Source organism: Budorcas taxicolor, chromosome 13 (assembly GCF_023091745.1).
Source record: "Budorcas taxicolor isolate Tak-1 chromosome 13, Takin1.1, whole genome shotgun sequence".
NCBI classification, from domain to species: Eukaryota; Metazoa; Chordata; class Mammalia; order Artiodactyla; family Bovidae; genus Budorcas; species Budorcas taxicolor.
Genome location: NC_068922.1, coordinates 53,788,063 through 53,812,687, shown reverse-complemented (window position 1 = coordinate 53,812,687; position 24,625 = coordinate 53,788,063). Strand labels below are relative to the sequence as shown.

Sequence of the window (24,625 nt, the reverse complement as noted above, 5' to 3'; positions counted from 1 at the left end):
CAAGTCTCGACTCTTCAGTATAGTGACCTGGGGTCAAGGCGGGGGAGTTGAGGTCTCCCCTAAACAAGTTGCACTCAGACATGAGCACGGACCTGCTGTGCCAACCTCCTCTCTGAGCGTCAGGGGCAGACGTGATGTCAGGGGCACTCCCGTCTGTCACTTCCAGGGTACAGAGCCCGCAGCACTCCAACCCCAGGGCACCTCACGAACCTTCTCCCCACAGCATCTGAAGGTAAGGAGGCTGCAACCAAGAACCATCTTCAAAAACTACCAGCAGGAGGCCCATCTCTTATTCATCCAGCTTGCCCATGAGACCACGGATACTCCGGTGGTAAAAGCCAAGTCTCGAAAATCACAACAAACATGAAACATGCAGACTGCTCTGAGTTTATTTCATTTGCTGCACTGTAGGTTCAGATTAGTAATTCTGGGAGCAGAAGGGGGTATTCATATGCTTTTTCTCTGGTCCCTAAAGAGCTCCACCTTGAAGACAATTGGTTCTAATAATAAGGACACAGAATAGTGAATGCATTTGGACTTTGTATCCAGCTGCACTCAAAGAAACTCCAGGTGTGGGCAAGGATTGGGAGCCCTGGCCGACTGGTCCCTCCCCAGGGTCGGTCACCGAGTTCCAGTACAGAAAAGCCCAACGCTAAGAGGTGAGCACCTCAAACACCCATGGAAGCTTCTCACCAACCCGGCTTCAGCTCTTCTCACTCTGTGTTTCCACTGTGCTCCATTTACACTTTCTTGAAATTTTCCTGGAAACATGACCTAACAGGTGAATATTGTTTTAAGGTGGAAGCAACGTACCTTTAGTGCTAGAACCAGAACACCCACTCCTGGTCTGCAGAAGCCAAGCTGCTGTCTGGAGGCCCCATGAAGCCCCATCTCTGCCCTTGCCCGGCCGGCTGAGCACATCTAAAAGGCCCTTCCAGGTGGACACAGGTGAGTCTCTAGATAATCACACTGCGTGAAAGCAACCGGACAAAGGAGACGGTGCAGGAATACCTTCCATGAAACTGGAATTTGCAAAGAGACCTACACGGGCAGGGACAGGGGCTGCCTGGCCTGGGAACAGCGAGAGACAGAGACACCATTGTGTGCAAACCCACCCATTTACCCTCTTCCAATGAGTAGCTTGTTGTACGCGAATTATGACAATGTCGACTACAAAACTACTTTTATGGAAATATCCTTGCTCGACTACAAACCAGTGCGTACCCATCACCATTTGCCGTGGGTTGAACTACATCCCAGACTCACTTGTTGCATGTGACCTTATTTGGAAATGGGGTCCCTGTAGATGGAACTGGTTAAGACAAGGTCGCTAGGGTGAGCCCTGCTCCAACGTGACTGGTGTCCTTAGGGAAGGGGACCTTGGGACACAGACCTTCATGGGGAGACAGCTGTGTGACAGAAGAGATGAGGCCATGGCTAAGGAAGCACCAGAAGCTGGAGGGACGCCTGGGACAGGTCCTCCATCCCGCCCAGCACCTTCAGAGGAGGTGTGGCCCTTGTTCTCTGACCTCTGCCCTCCAGGGCTTCGATGGGATAAATCTCTGTCATTTAAGACACTCAGCCCAGGGTTCTGCTAGGAGCCCGGGACACACATGTCTCTTATCTACCAAAGAACCCACCAACACCAGTGGGTGATAACAGTTCATATGGGAAGTGCTCGGCTTCTTCCCACCAAGGCCTCTGCCCATGGGCAGAACCCAGCCAGCCCCGGGCCCTTCCCTGTGTGGACACCATGTCCCACATCCCAAGGTTCTGAAAAACCCAAGATCCAAGACACTAAGAACAGGAAACCATTTTATAACCCACACTTTATACACATTGTTTTCTCAGGGTTCCTTGTTGCCTTTTAAAATTTAAAACTAAGCTCCTGACTAGGAAGAAATATGCCACATTCAGTAACAGAAATCATCTTTAGGTGCCCGGCGGGGTCAGCTCTGCCTGAAGTTTCTCCAGTGACTCACAGCCTGAACCTTGGGTGCTGTTGACCAGGGTGATCTCAGAATGCAAACCCTTGTGGGCCAGGGTGGGTCCCCGCCCCCGGCCCCTGCCCAGCCCCACCCCACCACCACCCTCTTCCCTGTCACGGCCTCTTTCAGTTCCCTCACCTCAGTGGGACCAAAAGCCTCCTCCGCGCCCCTCCCTGGACTCTCCTACCTGTCTAGACGTCACTTCCTCTCAGGATGCACACACCCTGACCACACAGGGCCAGATGCACCCTGTCCCCACCCGCCTGCTCTGGCTCTCAGGGTGGAATGACCCACAGAATTCCAAGGTCTTAGCTGTGGCCCAGACTTAGTCCCAATGCGATTCCATATCAGCCCCTGAGGGTGTCCAGGAGCCTGGAGGTGTGCTGGGCACTGGGCTCAAGCTGAGTACCGGGCCCGCCCCCCCAGGCCAGAGCCAGAGCAGCACAGAGGTGCTATGAGGGCTCTCAGGGAGGGTCTGAGGTAGGGGCACAAGCAGCAAGACTGAGTGAGTGGGGCCTGGGTATGGCCACCCCAGAGACCTGGCTGAGGCTGACTCTCAAGGTTCCAAGGCAAGGAGCCACCCGTGCTGACATCCCAGCCCAGCCTGGAGGACTGCAGCCCAACTGGCATCACGTGGACAGAAGAACCACAGAAGTCGGCCCAGCACCTTGGGACACAAGAGGCCTGTGTTTCAGGACGGTCGAGGGCATCAAGCTATGGTCAGCACACAGGCAGCCCAGGGAAGACACAGCACCTCAGCATCTGACGAGAGAGCTTGTAGGACACAGACGGGGCGGGGCCACTGAGAGAACCACAAGGAGCCCGGGGTGGTGCCAGCTCGGACCTCAGGGTGGTTAGGGCACCAGCCACCAAGATGGGGAAGCCAGGGGCTAGTATATCAAGGGGAGATACAGGCTCCCAAGGGAGAGCAGCCCCCCAGGGGTCCCAGATGTCCTGATTGGTAGGGTGCCTGGGGCCCCAGAAACAATTGCAGGGGCAGGGAGATAAAAGAAGAGACCAGGGAGGGAGACCTCCTACAAAGCCGAAGCAGAATCACGGCCCCAGCCAGGCATCCACCCAAGAGCTCTGTTGCTTCTGCTGGTGGGAAGCCAATCCACAAATTTGCTTTGCGGGGTTGGGGAGAGAAAGGGGAAGAGGTTACGGCTTTACCCATGCCCCCAGGCACCTCCTGCTACACTCGACCCTCACTGTGGCCCTTTCCTCTCTAAACCACGCACGACTGTAATGGACAGCTACCAGCTCCCTTCAGTTCAGTTCAGTTCAGTCGCTCAGTCGTATCCGACTCTTTGCAACCCTATGAATTGCAGCACGCCAGGCCTCCCTGTCCATCACTAACTCCCGGAGTTCGCTCAAACTCATGTCCATCAAGTCGGTGATGCTATCCAGCCATCTCATCCTCTGTCGTCCCCTTTTCCTCCTGCCCCCAATCCCTCCCAGTATCAGAGTCTTTTCCAATGAGTCAACTCTTCGCATGAAGTGGCCAAAGTATTGGAGTTTCAGCTTTAGCATCAGTCCTTCCAAAGAACACCCAGGACTGATCTCCTTTAGGATGCACTGGCTGGATCTCCTTGCAGTCCAAGGGACTCTCAAGAGTCTTCTCCAACACCACACTTCAAAAGCATCAATTCTTCGGCGCTCAGCTTTCTTCACAGTCCAACTCTCACATCCATACATGACAACTGGAAAAACGATAGCCTTGACTAGACGGACCTTAGTCGGCAAAGTAATGTCTCTGCTTTTGAATATGTTATCTAGGTTGCTCATAACTTTTCTTCCAAGGAGTAAGTGTCTTTTAATTTCATGGCTGCAATCACCATCTGCAGTGACCCTGGAGCCCAAAAAAATAAAGTCTGACACTGTTTCCACTGTTTCCCCATCTATTTCCCACAAAGTGATGGGACCAGATGCCATGATCTTTGTTTTCTGAATGTTGAGCTTTAAGCCAACTTTTTCACTCTCCTCTTTCACTTTCATCAAGAGGCTTTTTAGTTCCTCTTCACTTTCTGCCATCTGCGTATCTGAGGTTATTGATATTTCTCCCGGCAATCTTGATTCCAGCTTGTGCTTCTTCCAGCCCAGCGTTTCTCATGATGTACTCTGCATGTAAGTTAAATGAGCAGGGTGACAATATACAGCCTTGCCATATTCCTTTTCCTATTTGGAACCAGTCTGTTGTTCCATGACCAGCCCCCTTAGGCTGTGATGAGTCACTGGACAATACAAACACGCTCTTTTTAACAGGTGGATCAAAAGGCATATCCTGCCATGGATGCAATCCCCCCAGCTGCTGACAAGCCGCCTCCTCCTGGAAGCCTCCAGGGGCTCCTCCTATGACAGCACTCGTGGTGCCTCTGTCAATCAAGAGATACTGTTTAAATGTCCCAGCTTAGCTCCTGGTAGAAGTAGCAGTGGACAGCACCTTCTTGATCCTGGGTGGGCCTGAAGGTCCCACCTTCACCTCACTGAAGGACATGACAGTGAGGCCATGGACAAAGGGCATCTGACCAGCGCCATGACATCCCAGGACCACAATTCAGAAATGACACCACAGGTGTGGCTAAGAGGTGGGCTCTGATGTTCTGCATCAGTCACAGCTCACAGCAAAGGTGGAGGATGGATACAGAGTTACTTGCTTTTGTGGGGTGAATCGTGTCCCCAGAAGACAGTACCTGTGAATGCAACCTTATTTGGAAACAGGATCCTGGTAGATTTAACCAGCTTAAGATGAGGTCATAACCCAGTGGGACGGATGTGTCACAAAAAGGGGAAATCTGAACACAGACATATAGAGGGGGATGGAGGCAGAGGTGGGGTGGCTACAGCCCAGAGGTGCCTGGGCCACAAGAGCTGAAGACGAGGGCAGGACCCTCTCCCAGAGCCCCTGGAGGGAGCACAGCCCCACGACCCCTGCTGGGGGAACATGTTTCTGTTGTGTTTCTGCTGTGTTTGCCACCAGTCTGTGGCACTTTGTTACAAAAGCCACAGAAAAAACCACACATCCACTTAAAATTTTTAAGTTTTTCTTGAAAACTGATCGGCCTAAGAAGGCAGAAAAATTATATCCAAGGGTTTTTAATCTGAGCTATACTGTGACTTGAAATGTTAACTCTAACACTTGTACTCCCTCTGCCAAGGAAAAACATCAAATCTAAACAGGAAAGGAAAAAAAAAAAAGGCAGCACCTAGTTCTCAAGCAACAGGATGAAATCCTCTGTAGTCTTTCAACTTTTGTCTTTGAAACACTTTCCAACAGAAGGAAAAGTTGCAAGAATGATTCTTGAGAGAACTCCCTCCTAACCCGTAACCAGATACACTAGTTCTTTAATATTTTGCAACATTTGTTTACATCAAGCAAATGCTGGAATCCTCAATCCTGGTCTTTTCTATTTAAAGTTGCATTTCTTGAAAACAAGAGGATCCAGCCAATAGTCTAAGGTGCTACCTAGGAAACCCCACATCGTACAGGTCACTGGCTTTGGACTGGGGCAGAGAAATGAAATGCACGACTCCTCGGCTGGTGGCAGGAGAGCCCGCATGCAGGCTCGGACCAGAACAAACATTTGTTCTGGCATCTGACACAATTTTAGCTGCTAATCGGACATTTCCAAGTCCCCACTGTCATTCTGCATAGGCCTTGCAGACGGTAAACACTCATTAGATGCTCAATAAATGAAGGCTGGGTGGACGGTTGCCGAGTGAATGAAGAGTGTGTGTCTGCAGTAGCAGACAGGCACACACCTGAGAGAGACTCTCACCTCAGGACGCAGAAACCAGGTGACAGTGAGGCGTGAATCCCACTTCCCTCACCAGCTCAGCCAGTGTTCTCCTCACGAGAATCAAGCCCCCTTGTCCCTCAGCCATGCAGCTATTTCATCAGCTGCCATTCAAACAGAGGGGCACACGCTCCAGACCCAGGGTTGGCTGTAGATGAAAACAATTTACCTAGTAAAGGACTAAGGCAAAAATGGCTCATGGCTCCAAACAAACACTGAAATATTTGAAAGAAACAATATTGCCAAAAAATTATGCTTAAAAAATTCTAAGATGATACTACATTTTATTAAATCTAGAATTTTCAAACAAAACTTACATAGGTGATAATCATTTTGAACAGTTTATGTACAGATCCTTAATAAAAGGTACAAGTATCTTTAAAAGCAGGCATAAAATATAAAAACGATTCATTTAAGTCAGAAATTCCGATGCAGACGTCACCGTCACACTTCGGACACTGAGTACCAGACACGTGGTCCCGGTTGCCTGGTCCTCAAAACAGGGTGGGGCTCCTAACGGTCAGAGGATGCCACCAGCCAGACCACCGTGTGGGACCAACAGGTCTGACTTTTCAACAAACACCCCAAAACAGAATAAAGCAGATTTCAGAGCCACCACCCCAAGTGTAACTTCTTCAAATGCAACTCCTGGGTCTGTCCCGACCGCAGCTCATATCAACCAGTAGTAAAAACTTGGAGGATGCCATCCCCAAGCCTGAGCCCCAATTGGGGGCCCCAGGAGGTACTCACAGAACCACCCACATGAAGGAAAGCATGGGACAGTGAGACAAAACGTCTGTGATTTTCTTTAAAATAGTTCAGAGCAAAAACAGAGGAACTCAAATGTGAGAAGAAAAAGGAATTACTGAAGCTGGTGAAGGAAACACACTTGCTAATTCTGTGTGTGTTTGAAAACTTCCAAAATTTCCAAACTGAAAATACAATGAGGTTACGAAAGAACAAGATCACTTTTACAGAATCAAGGGAGTTTGTGATTAAGGAAGTTGGGTGCTAAGAGACGATGCTTCTCAGGTGGCGCTAGTGGTAAAGAACCCACCTGCCAGTGCAGGAGATGGGAGTTCGATTGCTGGGTTGGGGAGATCTCCTGGGGGAGGGCATGGCAACCCACTCCAGGATTCTTGCCTGGAGAATGCCAAGGACAGAGAAGCCTGGCAGGCTACAGTCCATGGGGTCACAGAGTCAGACATGACTGAAGCAACTTAGCACACACACACACACACACACACACACACACACACACACACACACACGTATGTGCTGAGAGACAAGGCTGGTGCCTGGCCTGCAGACCTGAGTCCAGGACTATGCATGCCAACACAGTGGTGGGGGTGGGGTGTGTGTGGCACAGCCTGTCTGCTACAAGAGTCACAAGGGTGTGCATAGGGACCTGGCCCCTCCCATCCCAGCAGGGGAGGGTCCTTATCCAGGAGGTGACCATGGCGGGGGAATCAAAGTGACAGCCGTGACCTTGGCCTCCAGAGGGTTCGGGTCCCAAGGATCAACAAGAGGGGGAACTTCACTTGTGAACGTGGAGGACATGCCAGGCATACAACAGCCCTGTCTATACCCACAGCCTTTACGACCACCATGGGACACTCCCATGCTGGTCACTGTAAGAATTATGACTTTCAGACCAGTCACTCAGTGAATCTATGTGATGTTATCTGAGGCTCCTCATGTTACTCTTGCATGAAAGGTTTTCTAAATTTTGAAGACTACATTTTATTTTCCTCATCTTCTATAAGAAGCAATAAAAACGCTGTCTAGAAAAGGGGCCCCTTCAGCTTCCCAGGGGCAAGAAAGGCCTGGGTCCATCTGGGGGGCAGATGGGCACATGGGTACCCAGTCCTGCAGGGGGGTCAAAGGAGGGGCCGTGCCCTGCTATAGAGCAATGGCACTAAACACCCACCCCAACGACCCCACCGGACACCCTGGGCTCTGCCTCTGCCCCCACCACACCCTCCCTCCAGGCCCAGCTGCATCTTCTTTGATCTGTAGGCATCGACATCTATCTGCTCTGTCACATCCCCTCTGGGGACATACGACCCAACACAGCCAGGACCTTGTTGGCACCTGCGTCCTTGGACTGAGAGCCCCTCCTTGCTGAGAGCGTGGGGCTGAGTGCAGATCTGTGGGGCAAACTCCCTAACACCATGGTCACTGGCCTCATTCGCTCAACCATCAAGGGAAGGGCAGGTATGAGCGGTGATTGCTGGAGATGAATGGGGAGGCCTCAGGAAACCCTGGCATTGAAAAATAAATGTGGCAACGTGTCAGGAGAACACAAGTTGTAACGGTGGAGAGGGCTGAGTCCTTTCCCCCAAAATGATCTGCTCACGTCTTAACCACAGGAGAATATAACCTCACTTAGAAACAGGGCCTCTGCAGGTGTAATCGAGTTAAGATTAGATCATCATGGTGGACACTAATTCAAGGTGACTGGCATCCTAATAAGTTGAGGCAAATCTGACACCAGGGTGACAGCCATAAGGGCAGGATGGGAGGCATGAGGGACATGTCTTGGCTGTGAGCACCCAGGACTGCCAGTGGCCACCAGAGACTCAAAGAGGCAGGAGGCGTGTCCTTCCCTGGAGCCTCTGGAGAGAGGGTGGCCCTGCACACACCTTGACTTAGGACTTCTGGCCTCCAGGCTGTGAGAGAATAAATCTCTGTTGTTTTAAGCTCCCAGATTAGTGGTCCTTTGCCTGACAGCCCCAGAGAACTCATACAAACAGGAGACTAACTTACACAGATTGCTCCCTGGTCACATGGTAGGAAGGCTCTCTGAGATGGGCCATGAAGGGTTCCCAACCAGGATCCACACAGTCCAGTCTACCAAGCTCCCCCGTACCTGACTCAGCAGCTTGTGGCAGGGCTGGAAGTTGTATCCAGATGAAGCTCACCCCATCAAGCCAGAAACACAGCCCACCCCTTCCTTCAAGGAAGCCATATGGCAAAGCCACTCATATCCAGAGTCTGGAACACGGACAGGTTTCACAGCAGCTCAGCCAGGGGTATGTGGGGAGTGCCCTCGAGACAAAGGGAGAATCATTGTCTGCCCGAATAGTCACATGTCCGCTTCAGTGTGTATCAAGAAAAACATAACTGAGATGCCTGACTCACGACTTCATGGATATTCTTGCTTCTTAAGATGAGGCAAAACAAAGGTAAGTAGATATGAGATTGGTGTGACCCTCAGGCAGTAGCATGGGCAGCACTGAGCTGTGCCTGCCCTGCATGCTCCTTCAAGGTTCAGTGCATTTGCTGAGCTCAAACACTCTGTCTTTGAGGGACCACCTGAGCCTCAGTGAAGCGGGTCTGCTGGATGCAGTGCAGGTGGGTCCCCTGGCACTGACCCTTCTGACCCTCTTCTCAGGCTTTCAAGGGCACATGTACACCTGGAAGTGCTCCCAGCTCCCTGGCCTCCTGAGGGCCCTGCTCACCATAGAGGAACCACGGTCACTGCAGCCACGCGGTACACCTGCTGACTGAAACCTCTGTCTTCTCTCTGCTTCCAAGTCCGGGTGTTGGGATTTCCACCCCATAGCAGCATCAAAAGCAGCAGACGACAGAGAAGCCAGAAGGGAAGAGGTTTAAAAGACGCCCCACCCACACCCCAGTGTTTTTCACGTCATCCAGTGGAGCTCAGTGACTTTAATGGTAAGGCAGTCCAAGGACAGTGTTACCTTATCACTCCCTGTTCTGATCTCATTCTGCCAACAATGTAAGAAAGAATAGGGGGACTTCCCCAGTTGTCCAGTAGTTAGGACTCTGCTTTCATTGTCGAGGGCACACGTTCAATCCTGGTTGGGGAACTAAGATCCTGCAAGCCACATGGTGCAGCCAGAAAAAAAAAGAAAAATAGGAAAAGTCAACGTACCCAATATTAAAGACCACTTTTCTCAGGTGCCCAGCAGGCCTGTCATGATACATGGTCACTGTCCCCGTGAAGGGTGTGTCTGCTACTAACTTATGAAAAGTTCTTCACAACACTCTGAAGTTGAGGGGTTAAGTCTTCATATAAAATAATAGCAATGAAATAACAAGGTCTCTATATCACCAGAGGCAATGAAAAAACACCATGCCTTCATGGAAAAACCTGGAAACTTCCTGCTTATGGAGTTATCCATGTATAACCAAAAACGAAAGCAAAAGTGAAATACATGGTAACACACACACTTTAATAGTATAATCCTGAACAGAACTCTGAAAGTGCCAGGAGGACGCTGACTGGAGAGGTTCTACTCACCCCAGATGAGATGCTCAGCTCTTGGCCAGTTAGTGCCCAAGTGGTGTTGAATGTCCTGCCTCCTTTAGTCTCCAGTTGGAAATTAAACAATACGCATGGACACAGCATCAGCAGCAATCGCCTCTCATCAGAGGAATGAGCCCCTGTGGGACATTGCTGAGACTATTCAGAAGGGAAGGCGACCGTAGGCGGAAGCTCGGGTCTCTTCCTCAACAGCAGGGACACATGCCCTCAGCTTTCTCTTACCTGAGGAGCTTTGTAAGGGAAATTGCCACTTTTAACTTTCCCCTCATTGCCAGTTCTTACTACTAACACTTTAGAGGCAGCTGGAGAACGCTGGTCAGTGGAGAGGGGTCTGAGACCGGCAGTGGAGGCTGCACTCAGACCACTAGCCACAGAAGTCATGCTAAGGCAGTTTTCATGGGACAGGGCAGGAACAAAAAGAATAGCTCTGTCCACTCTTCTTAAACAACCCCCGGGCCCTGCCAGTGGGGCCTCACCTTGTCTGATTGACAGGCCCCAAATGAGACCATGTTGGAAGCTCTGGGACCCTCCCCCGCAAGGGCTGATGAGCCCTCCCCAGTGTCCTGGGGTCCCAGGGTTCTTGGCCTTGGAGAGGAGAATGCAGAAGTCTTCCTGCGCTTTGATCACAGGAGTTCCTAGACCAGCCACCGACATGGGGCCCCGTCCCATTGGACCGGCAGCCCCCCAACCCTGGTCTAGATGCAAAGACCCACTGGAAAGTCAAGGGCTGCTGTTTATGAAGAGCCAGAGTGGCAGGGACCTCAGGGTGCACACAAGCCGGGCGTGGCCCCCTGCTGAGAAGTGTGAGACGGTGGGGGAACAGCTGGGGGAGGGCTCACAGACTCCAGGTCACAGTCCCGAAGCTCTGCCACCTGAGGCTGCTCCACTTTCACCCCAGAACAAGCATTTCTCTCTGTGTCCCGCTTCTCCACGTGACCTTTCCCCTGGGGACCTGGGATGTGCGGCCCGCCAGCCTGCTCCACTTTTCGTGTAAGAGAGGATGTGGGCCACGGAGCTGGCTGCCACAGGGCTGGCAGGAAGGACTGGGCTTCAAATGCAGATGGACAGCTTCTTCAGAGACCAGGGGTCAGAGTGGGGCCTAGGCCAAGGGGACCGATACCCTGGAAAAGGCGATAGCCACCTGTGTGCGAGACTCTGAGCATCGGGCATCTCTGAGTCAACCTCGCCTGAAGCACAGCGGACGTCGCTGGTCCAGGAACTGAACGTAGAGGACCTGAGCAGTCAGCTGGCTCTGCGATTCTGAGACTGATCCCCACAGAGTCAGCCCTCTCCTGCCCCTGAAGGAAACAGTAGTGTCTGAGCCATCTTTAAACTTCCTAAAGAAGAGGAAACTCCGGCCCTGAAGCTGCACTGCTTAGAATGGGATGGGATGAGAAAACACACCTGTTCTGGACACGAAGGCCCATTTGAGGCACCCGCCTGACCTGCTCACATGGGCAGCCCATTTGCCCACAGCCCTGAGCTCCTCCAGAGACATGGCCCCTCCCCTGGGTCTAAAACACAGCCGAACCCGACACCCAGACGTCATCCTGCCCGCCCCACCCTGGGCTTCTGGGCCACCCTCCTGATGGTGTTTTCCATCACCCCATCCACCCTCTCACTGAAATCAACAACCCAGTGTACTGGTGCTGCCCCTCTGACCAGTGAGCCCAGCCGGGAGTCCCTGAGTGGGTCTCATGAAGCTCATTTCTGTGCATCCTGACACAGGGCCTGTGCACCTCGGCACGGCCACCTTGAACTGAGGGCAAATCACCACCTGGATGTCAGCCTGGAGAACAGCGAACCCAACCTTTAGACGGGTGAGTAGTGAGTGGCCAGCCTGAGGGTCCTTGCTCCCCAAGCTGAGTCCCTGCTAGGCTCTCCGGCCCCAGGTTCAGCCGAGGGACAGTGTTCAGAGTGGCCAAAAAAACCTGGGTCAGACCCTCTGCATGCCAGGTGACACACTGAGAGGGCAATCTGCCCAGGCCCCACCCGCCATGTGTCCATCTTCACGGCAGCTCTGGTTGCTTCAGGTTTTCAAACCCTCTCTCGAAGACAGAGGCATCTTCCTTCTGCTCCACAAAGAAGGGGTCCCACCCCAGGTCCACTCAGACAAGCAGGGCTAGGCTGCCGCTTGGGGGCCAGGAAAAGGACAGCTTCCCTGAGACTTTCCCCGTGAGCGTGACATTTAGTAAGGGATTCATGTGCTGAAACACGGGCTTTGGAAGGCATCATTTGAAACTACGTCGCCTCTCGCCCCCAACCCCACAGCCAATCAGCCCCTAAAGCTGCCTGGCCCCAAGGTTTCTGCCCTCTCCTTGGCTACCCACTCTCTGTGAAGCGGAAGTTAGAAAATAATTTGCCAATAGGTACTGGAACCAGGGGCTAGCACCATAGGCCCAACCTGGGCCAGGGGAGGAGTCTGCATGGACACTCTTTCCTCCAATAGTCTTCAGAAAGCCCACCAGGTGGGCCACACCCATCCTTCTCTGAGCTCTCACTAGCATCTGTCATTCACATCGGTGGTTCCTATAGGGCCCCCACTCTGAGCCATCCCAACAGGTCAACAGTCCCACTGCAGGAATTCTGTCTCCAATCTGGCCCACAGCAAGCTCTCAATACAGCCAAAAATCATCATGAATAAGAAACTCTGGGAATGTCTCTCTAATGTGACTCAAAAAACACACCTGTCTAAACACAGAACCTCTATAAATGCTGTTGAAAAACACGCTAACACTGTTCCTCAACTTTCTAAAGTGCCTAAGTTGCTAATTTTTTAAATCCAAATAATGACATTTTAAAAGGTTTAGTCATTTCAAAATCTAAATAAGAGTTAAACGGCAGTGTTGAGAGACACTGAACGGAAAACTTTGCATCAATCACCCTAAGGTCAGACCTGACTGGTTGAGTTTGTCCTTATCCTTCACTAGAACAACTTTTCAGCTTGTTAGAAAAAGTTATTTTTCTTTTCCATGACTTCTCCATCTACAAGCATCTGTCATCACCAGAAAACCAGAACCCAGAGCCCAAGTACACATGCGTCAGGCACATACCATACTGAAGCTCGTAAGGCAGAAAAGAGGGAAAATGCTGGTGAACCTGGGGCTGAAGACCCCAGCTGTACTGGCCATTCCAAAGTCAGAGCCAATGGCAGAGGACACAGGGGCCGGAGTAGGACAGGACAACTGTGTTGCAAAGACTGAAATGAGTCATGTGGTCTCAACAGAGATTTTCAAGCATTGTTTATTCTCAGGAGTTGGGCCATTCAAGCACACTTGTAGCAAAAAGAAGAATCTTTTTTGTTCAGGGGAGCGGGCAGGTTCACAAGGGAATTCTTGATAGCCTATAATCACTCAACAGATTTTAAGCAGAATATGTTCTTTCACAGAGAAGGAAAAGCCTCTGTTTTTATGAGGACACGACACCCCCAGAATAGGGCACAAGAACCCTCCGCCCATATTAACACAGCAGTCAATAGGGCACAGGAAGCACCAGCAAAGCGAGGCACGAGTTCAAGTTCAAGTTCACAGCTCCAGGCTCTCGGAAGATGTTTTGCGGGGCCTTCACTGCTGGTCCGAGACCTCTGATAGAGCAGAGCAAGCGCACAGCTGCCCCAGAAACACAGACCACAGGGACGCAGTGGCCCAATTTCGCTTAATTTGAAAAACCCCACATAAGGACAATGTTGAAAAGTTTGTAATATTTGGTTTAACATGTTTGCAAATAACACATCGTCTGACTGTAAAAGAGTGTCCTTCCAGGCCCCCAGTGGAGTCTCACCCATCTTCAGTGTCGACCTCACCTTCCAAGTGCTTATGTGTGACCAAGGAGGGGGGCAGCACCCTCCCCCTGGATGATCGAGTGGGGATACAGAGCACCCAAGAGGACTGGAGCCCCTGCAGCTGACACTCCACCAGTTCTGAACACCAGAAACTGGACGTGGAAAAAGAGCTCATTTTCAAATCTTAAACAGCTAGATCTGAACAAAACTCATCTCATCCAAACAAAATTCTTTCATCCAGGGTAATGTCAATGAGGCCTAATGAGATCCTGTCCTGAGGCTGGCCTCCAAGAAAGGCTGACCTTGGGGTTTAGCCTAGAGGTGAGGCTGGCCTCCCAGAAAGGTTGATCTTGGGGTTTAGCCTAGAGGTATCCATTCCATACCCCCTAAACAGAACTCTCCCATAAACACCCACATACACCTCCTTCCCTTCAGTAAAAGATATAAAAATAATTACTAGTTTTCTAGGGGAACATACTGTCTAAGTCAGACTTACATCTAGTAACTTCTGCCTCAACAACCTCTCACTTAGTCCTTTCTGAAATAGCAAGGAGTCTCAAAGTTTTCAGTTCAGAGTATTTATCAGGAAACACACCAACTAGAAGGAGTGCACTATAGTAAAATTCTATTGTTTACTTCATCATTCATGTGAAAAACCCTTCCATAAGTTTCCCTTTGGGGAACAAACTATTTCCCCCTCCCGATGAGTGAAAACACTGCCTTCACAGGCTACACGCAGGCCAGCGATAGACCGAATCTACAGCCTGCTACCCAAAGGGAAGTTAGCTTTGATGATAAATCCAGTATGAAAGATTCTACAACTGATACAATTAAAGCGCACTCAAGGACTCCGCACAGGTGTCTGAGCCCAGCGGCTCGCCAATGTGTTGCTAATTAGCATTTCTTTAAACAATGCTGATAACAATCTTGCCTCCGAAATCCACGACAAATGCTTCGCTGAGATTGGAGCAAGGAAAGCGTAAGAAAATTCGCTGAGAATCTCAGTCAAACTTTCTTTTGTTTGTATTTCCTCGGTGTCAGAAAATACCAGTTCTTCGCCCCTTTGGGTTGTACCCAAGCTCCTCGGTCCAGCCCTATTGTGCGTGGTCCGTTAAACCTACAAATAATGAATTTGTCAGCAAGGCGAGAGGAACCCCAACTAGTCTGAGCCCTCCTCCTGGTGCAGAAAATCGCCCATTTGCCATCCAGATTGAGTTGTCAGACATTGACTCGTGCTACCCTGCGAAACTGACATGTCTATTTACAGAGAAACAAAGACGCGGCTCTCGGCGGACCCCGCTCCCTCCGCGCGCCCCGTCCGCTCCGCGCGCCCCGTCCCCTCCGCGCTCCTCTAGTTGCCCGGCCTCGAGGCCCCTGCGCCCTGAATCAGCCAATAATTAAAATGGAGACGAGGCCAGTGCTGGGCTTCAGGGGGAGACAATGACCCCCAAGGCCCGGCGGAGAGCGGGGACCCGCCGCGCCCACCTCCCGCAGTTCCGACTCTTGGCAAACTCGGCGCGGGCGGGTCCGGGTGCGGCTCGGAGGCGCGGGCGGGGGGCGCGCGGGGCGGCGCGGGCGGGGGGCGCCAGGACGCCCCCGGGCTGCCTCCTGGGGCCGGGCGTTGACGCAGCAGAAATTACCAGCTGGAAAATTCCCCTTTCGGAGGTAACGGGGGAGGGACCGCGGCGGCGGCGGCAGGAGGCGCCGAGGACTAGGGGCGCGGGGCAACCCCGTCGCCGCCTCCGCCTCAGCGCGCAGCCCCGCGGGGACCCCGCGTCGCCCTCGCCCGCCCCGCCCCGCCCGCGCCACCTGAGCTCAGGAACCAGCGGGGACCGGGCGGGGGTCTCTACCGCCGCCCCCAGAGCTGCAGCCGGGCGCGCCGATCGCCGCCGGGAGGGCGCCCCCGCGGGGCGGGGCGCGGCGGGGCGCGAGGGGCAGGCGGCGGGGGCGCGCCCCGACTCGGAGCGGCTCCAGCCCGGAGCGGTCCGGCCGGCCTGAGCCCCGGCCCCGCCAAGATGCGCCCGCCCGGCCGCGGACAATGAGCCGGCGCCGCTTACCTGTGACCCCATGGGGCGCGGGCGAGGGCGGGCGCCGCGGCCGCCGGACCAGCGCCGGTGATCGCCGCGGCCGCCGGGCGAGCGCTGCGTCCGGGCGGGTCCGAGCTGCGCGCTCGCCTTGGCCGCTGTGTCCGTCTGTCCGTCCGTCTGTCCGTCAGGCCGGCGCGCGCCCCCGCGCCGCTCCAACCCCGCGGCCCCCGCCGCCCGCGCGCGCGCCCCGCCTGCGGACCCTGACCCCGCCCCCCGGCGCGCGCCCGGCCGCTGCTGATTGGCCCACGCCCCGGTCCCGGCCCCGGCCACCGCCCCGGGCCCCGCCCCGCCGGCCCGGCCGCTGCCCCGCCCCTCGGTCGGCCGGCTCCGCTAGCGGGGCGGAGGGGGCCGCGGCGAGGGTCGGTGCGCCTCCGCCCCCCCGTGGGCGGCTGGACAGCGGAAGTGCGGGCTGGAGCTCGCTGGGCATTGTGGGAAGCCCCCTCCGCAGGGCTGGCGGGGGGCGGGGGTGGCGCGGCGTGGGGTCTCCGGGTGCCCGCGCCCCTTCCCACGGAGACCCAGCACCCGGCAGACCATCCGGTCGGACACGTGGGTCTGGACGAGAGCACCCCAACTCTTGCCCAACCGCGCACCTGGCGCTGCCCACGCGCCTATCCCCCGGGCCACAGGCTGTCCGCGTCCCCCGACGCGCAGTCGCGCCGCACAGGTCTCGCAAACTTCGCGCCTTCCCGGCGGTTTGTGCGGCCGCGCGCGGTGGAGCGAAACAGCGCTCCCACAGCGCCCAGGGGCTCGGGGCCGCGCCGTCGGGGACCTCGGCTTCCCCCGGGAGAAGCGCACCTCAGGGCGGGGGCCACGGGACAGTGCGTGCCACAGGAGATTGGATTTGGCCAATGGAGGCATCGGCGGCCGCGCGCGCGTCGGTCCTTCCAGCCGCGTGGTATCCCCAGGGCTTTGCCGCGATTCCCCCGCAACCGATCTCGAGTCCCGCTGCCCGAGAGCAGCCCCATGCGTCCCTTCTCGCCCCCGCTGTCCTTGAGTCCTCCGGCAGACGGAATGGGAAGCGTGGCCCCGCATTCCTGGCTGGCCTGTGCGGGGGCAAAGGCCACCTCGCTTCCTCTCCCGGCCGCGACGGTGGGAAGGGAGGTGAGCCTGTGGCTGGCCAGTCGCGCAGGGGAGTTGAGCACGACCTGGCCATCCAATGGGAAGGCGCCGCGGGCCGTCTGCGCCCTACCTCCCTGCGGGCCCAGCGCCGCGGAATTCCTCGGGAGGTGGGAGGCGGCGGGCCATTATGGATGCTTTCTCAGGATGTGTAAGGAGGCATTCACTGGGCTGCTGGGGGAGGGCAGCCTGGGGTTGGTGGGGGGGGAGGCGGGAATTCTTGAGTGAACAAGGCCGGCCGCGGTCTGGCAGCCAGCGATGAAAAGGCTGGGACACTCCCTCGCTGCAGCCGGCGCCTGAAAATGGCTGCAGACACCCGCACCCCACTCCCTTCCCGCTGCCTGCGCAGGAGCAACCCCCTTTCCCGCAAGACTTACTCCTGGAGGACCCAGGCCTGGAACAGCAGCCCCAATTTCCTGGGCCCTCTCAGGTGGGGACTGGGCACAGTCAACCTTAGAAGTGTCTCTTCTAGGCCTCCAGGAGGGTCTGGCTGGTCATTCTGTCCTCCCTTTGAGGGGATGGAGGGCACTGTCTCGGGGTCCTCCCCTCTCACCTGCCTGTCTGCCTGGAGTGCAGTTGTAGCCCATGGAGCAAATGATGTGGGGGAGATGGAGAAGTGCGTCTGCCAGACGGGAGGACCACTTGCCTGATGGCTGCCCCTCCCCAGACACTCTCCGAGGAGATCAGCATTGCTGGAATGCTGCGGAGGCTGCCCGGCTGGGGCACGCAGTAGTGCTCAGCCGCTGCTCAGGAGGCCTGCCCAGGAGAACTGAGCCTCTCTCATCAGCACCAGGGTGCACCCCACGTACTAGCCCAGGTCTTCTGGTCTTGGTAGAAAGTCTCACTGAGTCCTGGAATGCATCCTTGGGGCCCTGGAACTCTCTCTCCACACTCCCCTCCCCTGCATGATGATGAATCAGTGCCCCCTCCCCAGCATCCCTGCCAGTGACTGGGGACTGAGACGCCCATCCTTTCTGTTCCAAGAACCAACAGAAGGTTGAGCAGCCTGAATGAAGCTGGTAGACCAAAAAGGCAGCACCAAGGAGTGTTCCAGAGAGCTCTGATCAAGCCATGCCTGTGACCGGAGACAGTGATGCTTCTGGGAGTTAATAAACCCCTATTATAGGAAGGAAAGAAGGAAAGAAATAAAGAAGAAACAAAGGGAAAATAAAACAAAGAGGGAAAGAGCCAATAGCAGCAGTGGTGGCCTCTCAGCCAAGCTGGGAGCACAAGGGTTGTGTGGCTGGACTCCCTGGGGCCACTTTGGTGCATCTGCTCTGATGGGGAGAGGTGGCAGCACCCCCAGGGGCCCCACGTTAATCAATGCCCAGGCTCCAACTCACAGTAGGCAGATGCCGGCTCGGTCAGAAAGCCTCCACTCTTGCTGGGGTACCCTGAGCCCTGGTGCAGATGCCATGCACTGCACCTCTCCCCTGATGCTGGCACTGACCCTGGAGGGATCTGCTTTGACCACCAATGTGTCCTTCAACGTTGGTAGAAGGGCGGTCTCCGTGAGGCAGCTCTACCCAGGGATGGCGCTGGGAACAGGTGACGGCTGAGGGTGTGGGGTTGGCCTCAGTGGCACTCTTCAGCCTTGGAACCCAGCGTCCAGAGGCAGGGAGGTCAGCAGGTGGAAGGGCCCTGGGAATAAGGGGCCTGAGATGCCACCATGAGACCCAGACATGGTTCCTGCCCTCACTTGGCTGGAGGACAAGATGGATAAATGGGTGGTCAGCACTCTGCACTGGTCCTGGCCAAACACTGGTCCTTCTGGTAGTTCACCACCAGCCACATGTGTGAGTGCATTTGAAGCTCGCCCAAGAGACACCTTGAGGCAGTGAGGATCTGGGGGCTGGGAGAGAATGAGCAGCCCTGAGGCCAGGGCTGGGGACCCAGGGTCCAAAGTACAGAAGCCGGCCAGGCCCACAGGTATACTTGGCGATGGCCGTCCCTCAGAGCACACTGCCCCCATTCCCACCAGCAGATCTTGGGACCCTGAAGGGCACTTCAGTTTCGAGAGCTGCCTGGCTGGCAGGGCCTCTGCACCATGTGCTCAGCCCTCCCTCCACCTGCCCCCACCCCCACCATGTGGCTTCAGGGGGCAAGATGGTTGGGAGGAGATCCAGCCCCACTCCAGGTCGGCTCCTGTGAAGCAGAGCCCAAGAGGTGCTTTGGGAAGAAGACAGAGGGACAATGAATATCCGTTCTCGTCTGACTTCCCAGCACCCCCCTGGACAAGTCCCCTCGCCAAAGCCTGCAACCCCCAGGTAGCGCCTCCCCATCCACCCCAGCCAGGTCTTCTAGGCTGTCTTCACAGCAGTCACTGGTCAGGAAACCTGCCTGTTTATCCTCCAGCCAGTGGTGTTGCTCGGCCGTCCCTATGGCAACAGCCCCGGGAGTCCTGCCCCTCTCAGGGAAACTGCCCAGAACCTGTCCCTGCCCTCTCCAAGCCCCTGCTGGATACGAATGGCCAAATGGGGAGGGGGGGAGGCCGAGAACAGGGTGGGAGATGCGCAGCTGGTGGGCCTGAGGGTGCTGGGCTTTGCAGCAGGAACCGCCCTGTGCGCGTCATCCCGGGCCCTGAGGGTGGACCGGAGGCCGGCCCTGGACTGCAGCAGCCCCACCCTGGTCTGGGGGCCGCCTGGCTGAGGCTGCAGCTTGCTCCCAGGCCTGGCTCGGCCAAGTCTGCTGCCAGCTGGCCCTGCCCTCCTGCTGGGCCTCCCCGAGACCTCCCTCTAGAGCCAAAGGCTACCTGCCAACCCCATGGCTGCCCCACCCCAACTGTCCTCCAGGCCCGCGCCCCTGCCAAGCCCCACTGCCGCTCCAGCTGCCACCACCAACTGTCGCCCCGTTCCATTCCAAGCACTCACCCCCAACCGTCCTTCCAAAACGCCACTGCCAAATGCCAGCCCCTTCCTTCCTGAGCCCCCGCCCCCTCACCCCCAGGCTGGGCACCAGGGCCCTGCATTCCAGACCTTCCCTCTAGACAGAAGCTGAGCCACACCTGCTGTGTGCCCGGGAGGGGCTGGTGTCAGGGCAGGGGCAGAGAGCTGGGGTGGAGGTGGGGGCTAACAGGGCTGGAGTTGAGAACGGGGCAGCACAGTTGCAGGGAGGCAAGGGCAGAGCACTGTCCCAGTGTCAGCTGCACAGCCAGGCTGGCACAGGGTGGGAGGCAGCCAGGGCCACTCCCGTCCAAGCTGTGGGCTATGGATGAGCAGGGGTCTGTCCCTGCGGGTCTGACCATCGACCTTGGCCTCTCCTGGTTAGGAAGCCACTTTGCCTCCTGCCCCACCAGCCCTCCCCAGTCCCAGGTGGGCCCTGAGGCCAGCTTAAGTGTGGAGGGTGGCACTGGGCTCCCTCCTGTGTCACTCCCCCTGCTCCCTGGACCAGCCCCGATCCCTTTACAATCTGACCCCATCGCCCTTCTCCTTGCTGCCCACCCCCACCCTGAGCCCCACTCTCCCTGTTCATCCTGTGGTCCCTGTGGTGGCATTTTTCCATGAGGTTGCTTCCACGGCCCCACCCCACAGGGATCTCCACAGCCCCTGCTTCCTCTGGGCACACAGCAGGCACCCTACCCGACTGGGACCTCACTCGGCCCCTGGAGGGAAGAGAGGGGCAGACAGGGCCCTGGGAGCTGGGAGGCACCGCTGCGCCGCAGGTGCAGACCTGGGGCTGTAATTCCATCTCAGGCGGGCTCTGGAAACTGGGAGGCCTGGGGGAGCAGCCAGTCAGCACTGGAGCAGGGTGAGGGGGCTGGGGGCCTCAGGCCGGCTGGAGGAACGCAGCTGCTCCCTGGGGGCCACAGCCACTGAGGCTCGAGTTGCAAAAGCTGGTGATGGCTGCAGATAGCGACAGGGCAGGATGGGGGGCAGAGGCTGAGACGGGGTGCATTTTCTGAGCCAGGAATCTCCCCATATGGGTCACCTGGCCCAGCTCCCATGCTAGGGGCTGGGGGTGAGGAGGAAAAGGAGATGATGAGGGGCCCTGCCCCAACCTTCCCATCAGAGGAGGGGGTTCTGTGTCCCGTTGGTAGACTCAGAAAGGCCCCAACCCCATGCAGTGCCAGCCTCCTCCATCCACTCATTTATGAGCTTATTCAGCAGCATTCATGGAGTACATCGATCCTGCCGCATGCCGGGGACATCCCAAGATTGGAGAGCAAGACAGGATGCCTTGTCTTCTAGGAAAGAGCCAGGCAAGCAGGTCAGCTGAGAGGCTGGCTACAGCAGACCTGGAAAAGGGGTTCTTTGGAGAAACGGCTGGTGCGAGGATGGTGGGGAAAACATGGAAGCGTGTGGCAGTGCTGGCAGGACAGAAGGGCTCAGAAAGCAAAGGACAGGGGGACATGGAGCCGATGGGAAAGGTGGCCAGAGCAAGGGCCACCTGAGCATCAAATAACATCCTGCTGGATACAACACAAAGCGCGACGTGACCCGGCTGACAAACAACCGGGGGGGAAGGGTCTGGCACCCTCCCTGAGATGGAAGTTGACTCCCACATACTTTGACTGCGGTCGCCATCTGAAGAAGAAGGTGCAAAAGGGAACGTGAGGGGCTTTACCGGGGAGACCCAGCATGCAGCCCCCCGACCAGGTGATCAGGGACATCAAGGGACATCAGGCTTCTGACCCGAGGTGGCGAGAAGGGTACCTCACCTCTGCTGCCATCTCCCCCAGCTCATCAGCCTCCCTGGTATTCCATCGTGTCCGACTCAATAACCTTGGTGTCCTCATGAGAAGACACATCAGATCAACCCTAACTGAGGGATGTGCTACAAAACACTGAGCAGCCACCTCAGGATGGTCCTGGTCGTCAAGGGCTATGGAGAAGTGGTCCCAGCCCAGAGGAGCCCGGGAGTCATGCAGACCCTGCACGTGTGCCCTGGATGGGGTCCTGGATCAGAAGAGGAGCGCGATGGAAAAACGTGTGGATAAAATCCAGGTAGGGTCTGAGCTGTGCTGAGAGAAGCAGCCCCAGTGACTTTTGGTGGTAACTTTGGGGGAAGCTGAGTCAGGGGGGTGGTCCATACAGGAGCTCCGGGACTTCCGAATGCCCCTGCTCTTCCATAGACCTGAAATCGTTCCAAAATATAAAGACCCGACCAATCATCAGACAAAACTTCCTCCTTCAGGTCTGGGGCTCGTTTTCACTGGATCTGAAAGCTCCACAGATTCCCAGCTTGGCCTACCCTCAGCGTACAGGGACCGAGGGGTTTAAACCCTGGACTCATGAAGGACTGGCCCTGCTGCCCCACTGAGAGTCTCAGCCCACCTCAGCCCAGCCTCTGCCTGCACCCCCCACGTCCCCAAAGGTGACCCCAACCCCTACACTGTCTTTGCTCAAAAAGTCCCAATGTAGGGAACTTCCTGGCTGTCCAGTGGTCAAGACACTGCTTCCACTGCAGGGGGCCCAGGTCTGATCCCTCATTATGGAACGAAGATGCCTGCATACAGTGCAGTGTGACCCCCCCAGAAAACCCCAGTGCTGTCAAATTGCTGAGCGTGCTGTGTCCCAGCAAGTGTTTTGCTGTTCCACTCAGCCCTGTGTGACTTTCCTCCTTCTGCCCATTCTCCCAAGACCCAGCCTTCTGCACCTTGTCTCAGCTGGAGGGGAGCCCCCTCCGCAGTAGTTACATGAAATCCAGCTCGCTGCCTTGAAGCCTGCCCAGTGCTATTCTCTGGACAGCTGCCATGAACTTTTGTCACATCTGTGTGCTTGCACACGTCTGTGGGCTCCTCCATGTGTGTATGTTGGTGCACAAGTGTCCGTGTGTGTCTGGGTTGTGTGTTTGCTCATTCCTAGGTGGCTGCTCAGGCTTGTACAGAAGCGTCTGGGAGTGTGTGTCCTGCTTTGCTCTCTGCAGAGGGAACCAGGGCCAAATCTGAACACTGGGGAAGAGCTGATCCTGCTCAAGTCTTGGGGACTTCCCTGGTAGTCCAGTGGTTGAGAGTCCACCTTCCAGTGCAGGGGATGAGGGTTCAATCCCTGGTCGAGAAACTAAGATCCCACATGCTGCAGGGCAGCTAAGCCCACATGCCACAACTAAGACCTAACACAGCCAAACAAACAAATAAATACAGAAAAATGGAATAGAAACACACTCTGGATGGGGAGGGTGGGAGAGGCAGCTGCAGAGATGGACAGAGTGCGGACTGAGTCAGGCAGGGGAAATCTTCGCTGGACTGAGCCCAGGTGCTCCTTTGGGGAGATGACCTCCAAGGCCACCTGGGGCCACGTGGTGACCACCAGGTGAGGGCTTCTGTTGTTTCCCATGGGCTATCAGGTGCTGTCACAGACTTTTGAAGAGGAGACGGGCTGAATCCAGAGAGGTTAGGATGAGAGCTGCTGAGCCCTGGGTAGAACAGACATGGTAGATGAGCGGTGTGGGGGGCGGGGTTGCTGCCTCTCCGACTGGCAGCCGAGTGTTGGGTCCCTGTTTAGGACAGGAGGCCGAGAGCAGATGTGGACACGGCAGACGTGTCGTGCTCACGGCAGACACGAGAGCAGATGTGGACACGGCAGGTTTGCGGAGCGAGGCCAGGGCTGCAGGTGCCCCATGGAGGCGGGGAGGCCTTGAAGGACAGAAGCTGGCTAGGGTGCCTGACACATCTGCACTGGGATTAGGGGAGGCCATGTGGCAGAAGGGTGACTGCAGGGCACTCCTCTTTCCTGCTCACTGGAGTTTCAGAGGTCACTTGGGCAGGGGCCTGGGCAGAGCCACACCCTCAGGACACCTGGTGGTGGGGGCTTCCCACAGCTGTGCCTGGAGAGCCACCCTGGCTGGGACCCCCTTCTCCTACCAGCCTCAATCTCAGACTCTGAGAGCCCACCCAGGACTCTCTCCCCATCTCAGCTGAGGGATGGGACACCAGGGTCCATTCTCTGGTCTTGCCCAATGCCAGCTGCACTCACCAGTACCCAGACATGATGGCTTTTCTCCCCCAGGCCTTTGCACCTTTGCACCTGCTGTTCCCTCAGCCTGGAATGCCCCTCCTGTTCCTACCCACCTGATGGCCCTCGGCTGTCCTGAAGACCCACTTCCAACCCTGCCCCCCACTGTCCACCCTTGCTTAGGGAGAGGATCCGCCATGACGGGGCCCCACTTTGGCCCTAACACCTGCGCTTTCTGATTGTCCTTTGCCCCCTCCCTGTGCTTGTTGAGGGTATGGCCATGTCTGATTTCCTTGTATGTCCTCGGTCCTAAGGGGCCAGCCTGGCCAGAATCTGTACCCGCAGAGTGATTTGGGGTAAATCTCTTAATTCTCTGGGCAGTCAGTCCACACCTCAGGAACCCACCTGACATTGCTAAGTGGACTGAGCAAGATGGTGGGACACAGAGAGGCCCAGAAGGTGAGGCCTTTCTTTTTGGCACTGTTACCACAGGCATTTGACTGTTGCCAGTGCCAGCTGGGCGCTGAGAGTGGGCTCCTGGCTTTCTGTCGTGGTTTCCAGTCTTGAGTGTCCTGTGGGCATCTTCTTCCTGACAAGATTTGGGCTAACATCACCCGGGGATGCTGCTGAATTTGCCTGGGTTGGGATGTGAGAACTGCGGGGTGGTTTTCC

General features: G+C 55.8%; 1 protein-coding gene across 3 annotated transcripts in view; it reads right to left on the bottom strand.

Annotated features, from left to right (window-relative positions):
* Positions 1–16,848, bottom strand: part of ZBTB46 (zinc finger and BTB domain containing 46) — a 48,858-nt gene extending 32,010 nt beyond the window's left edge. For 2 of the 3 annotated variants that reach the window (XM_052650918.1, XM_052650920.1), the window contains exon 1: positions 16,740–16,848. The gene's annotated coding sequence lies outside the window, so the exon portion shown is untranslated. Of the gene's footprint in view, positions 1–15,914; positions 15,986–16,739 lie in introns of those variants that run through there. The other variant, XM_052650919.1, reaches the window with a different exon arrangement.
* Positions 16,849–24,625: the final 7,777 nt, after the last annotated feature.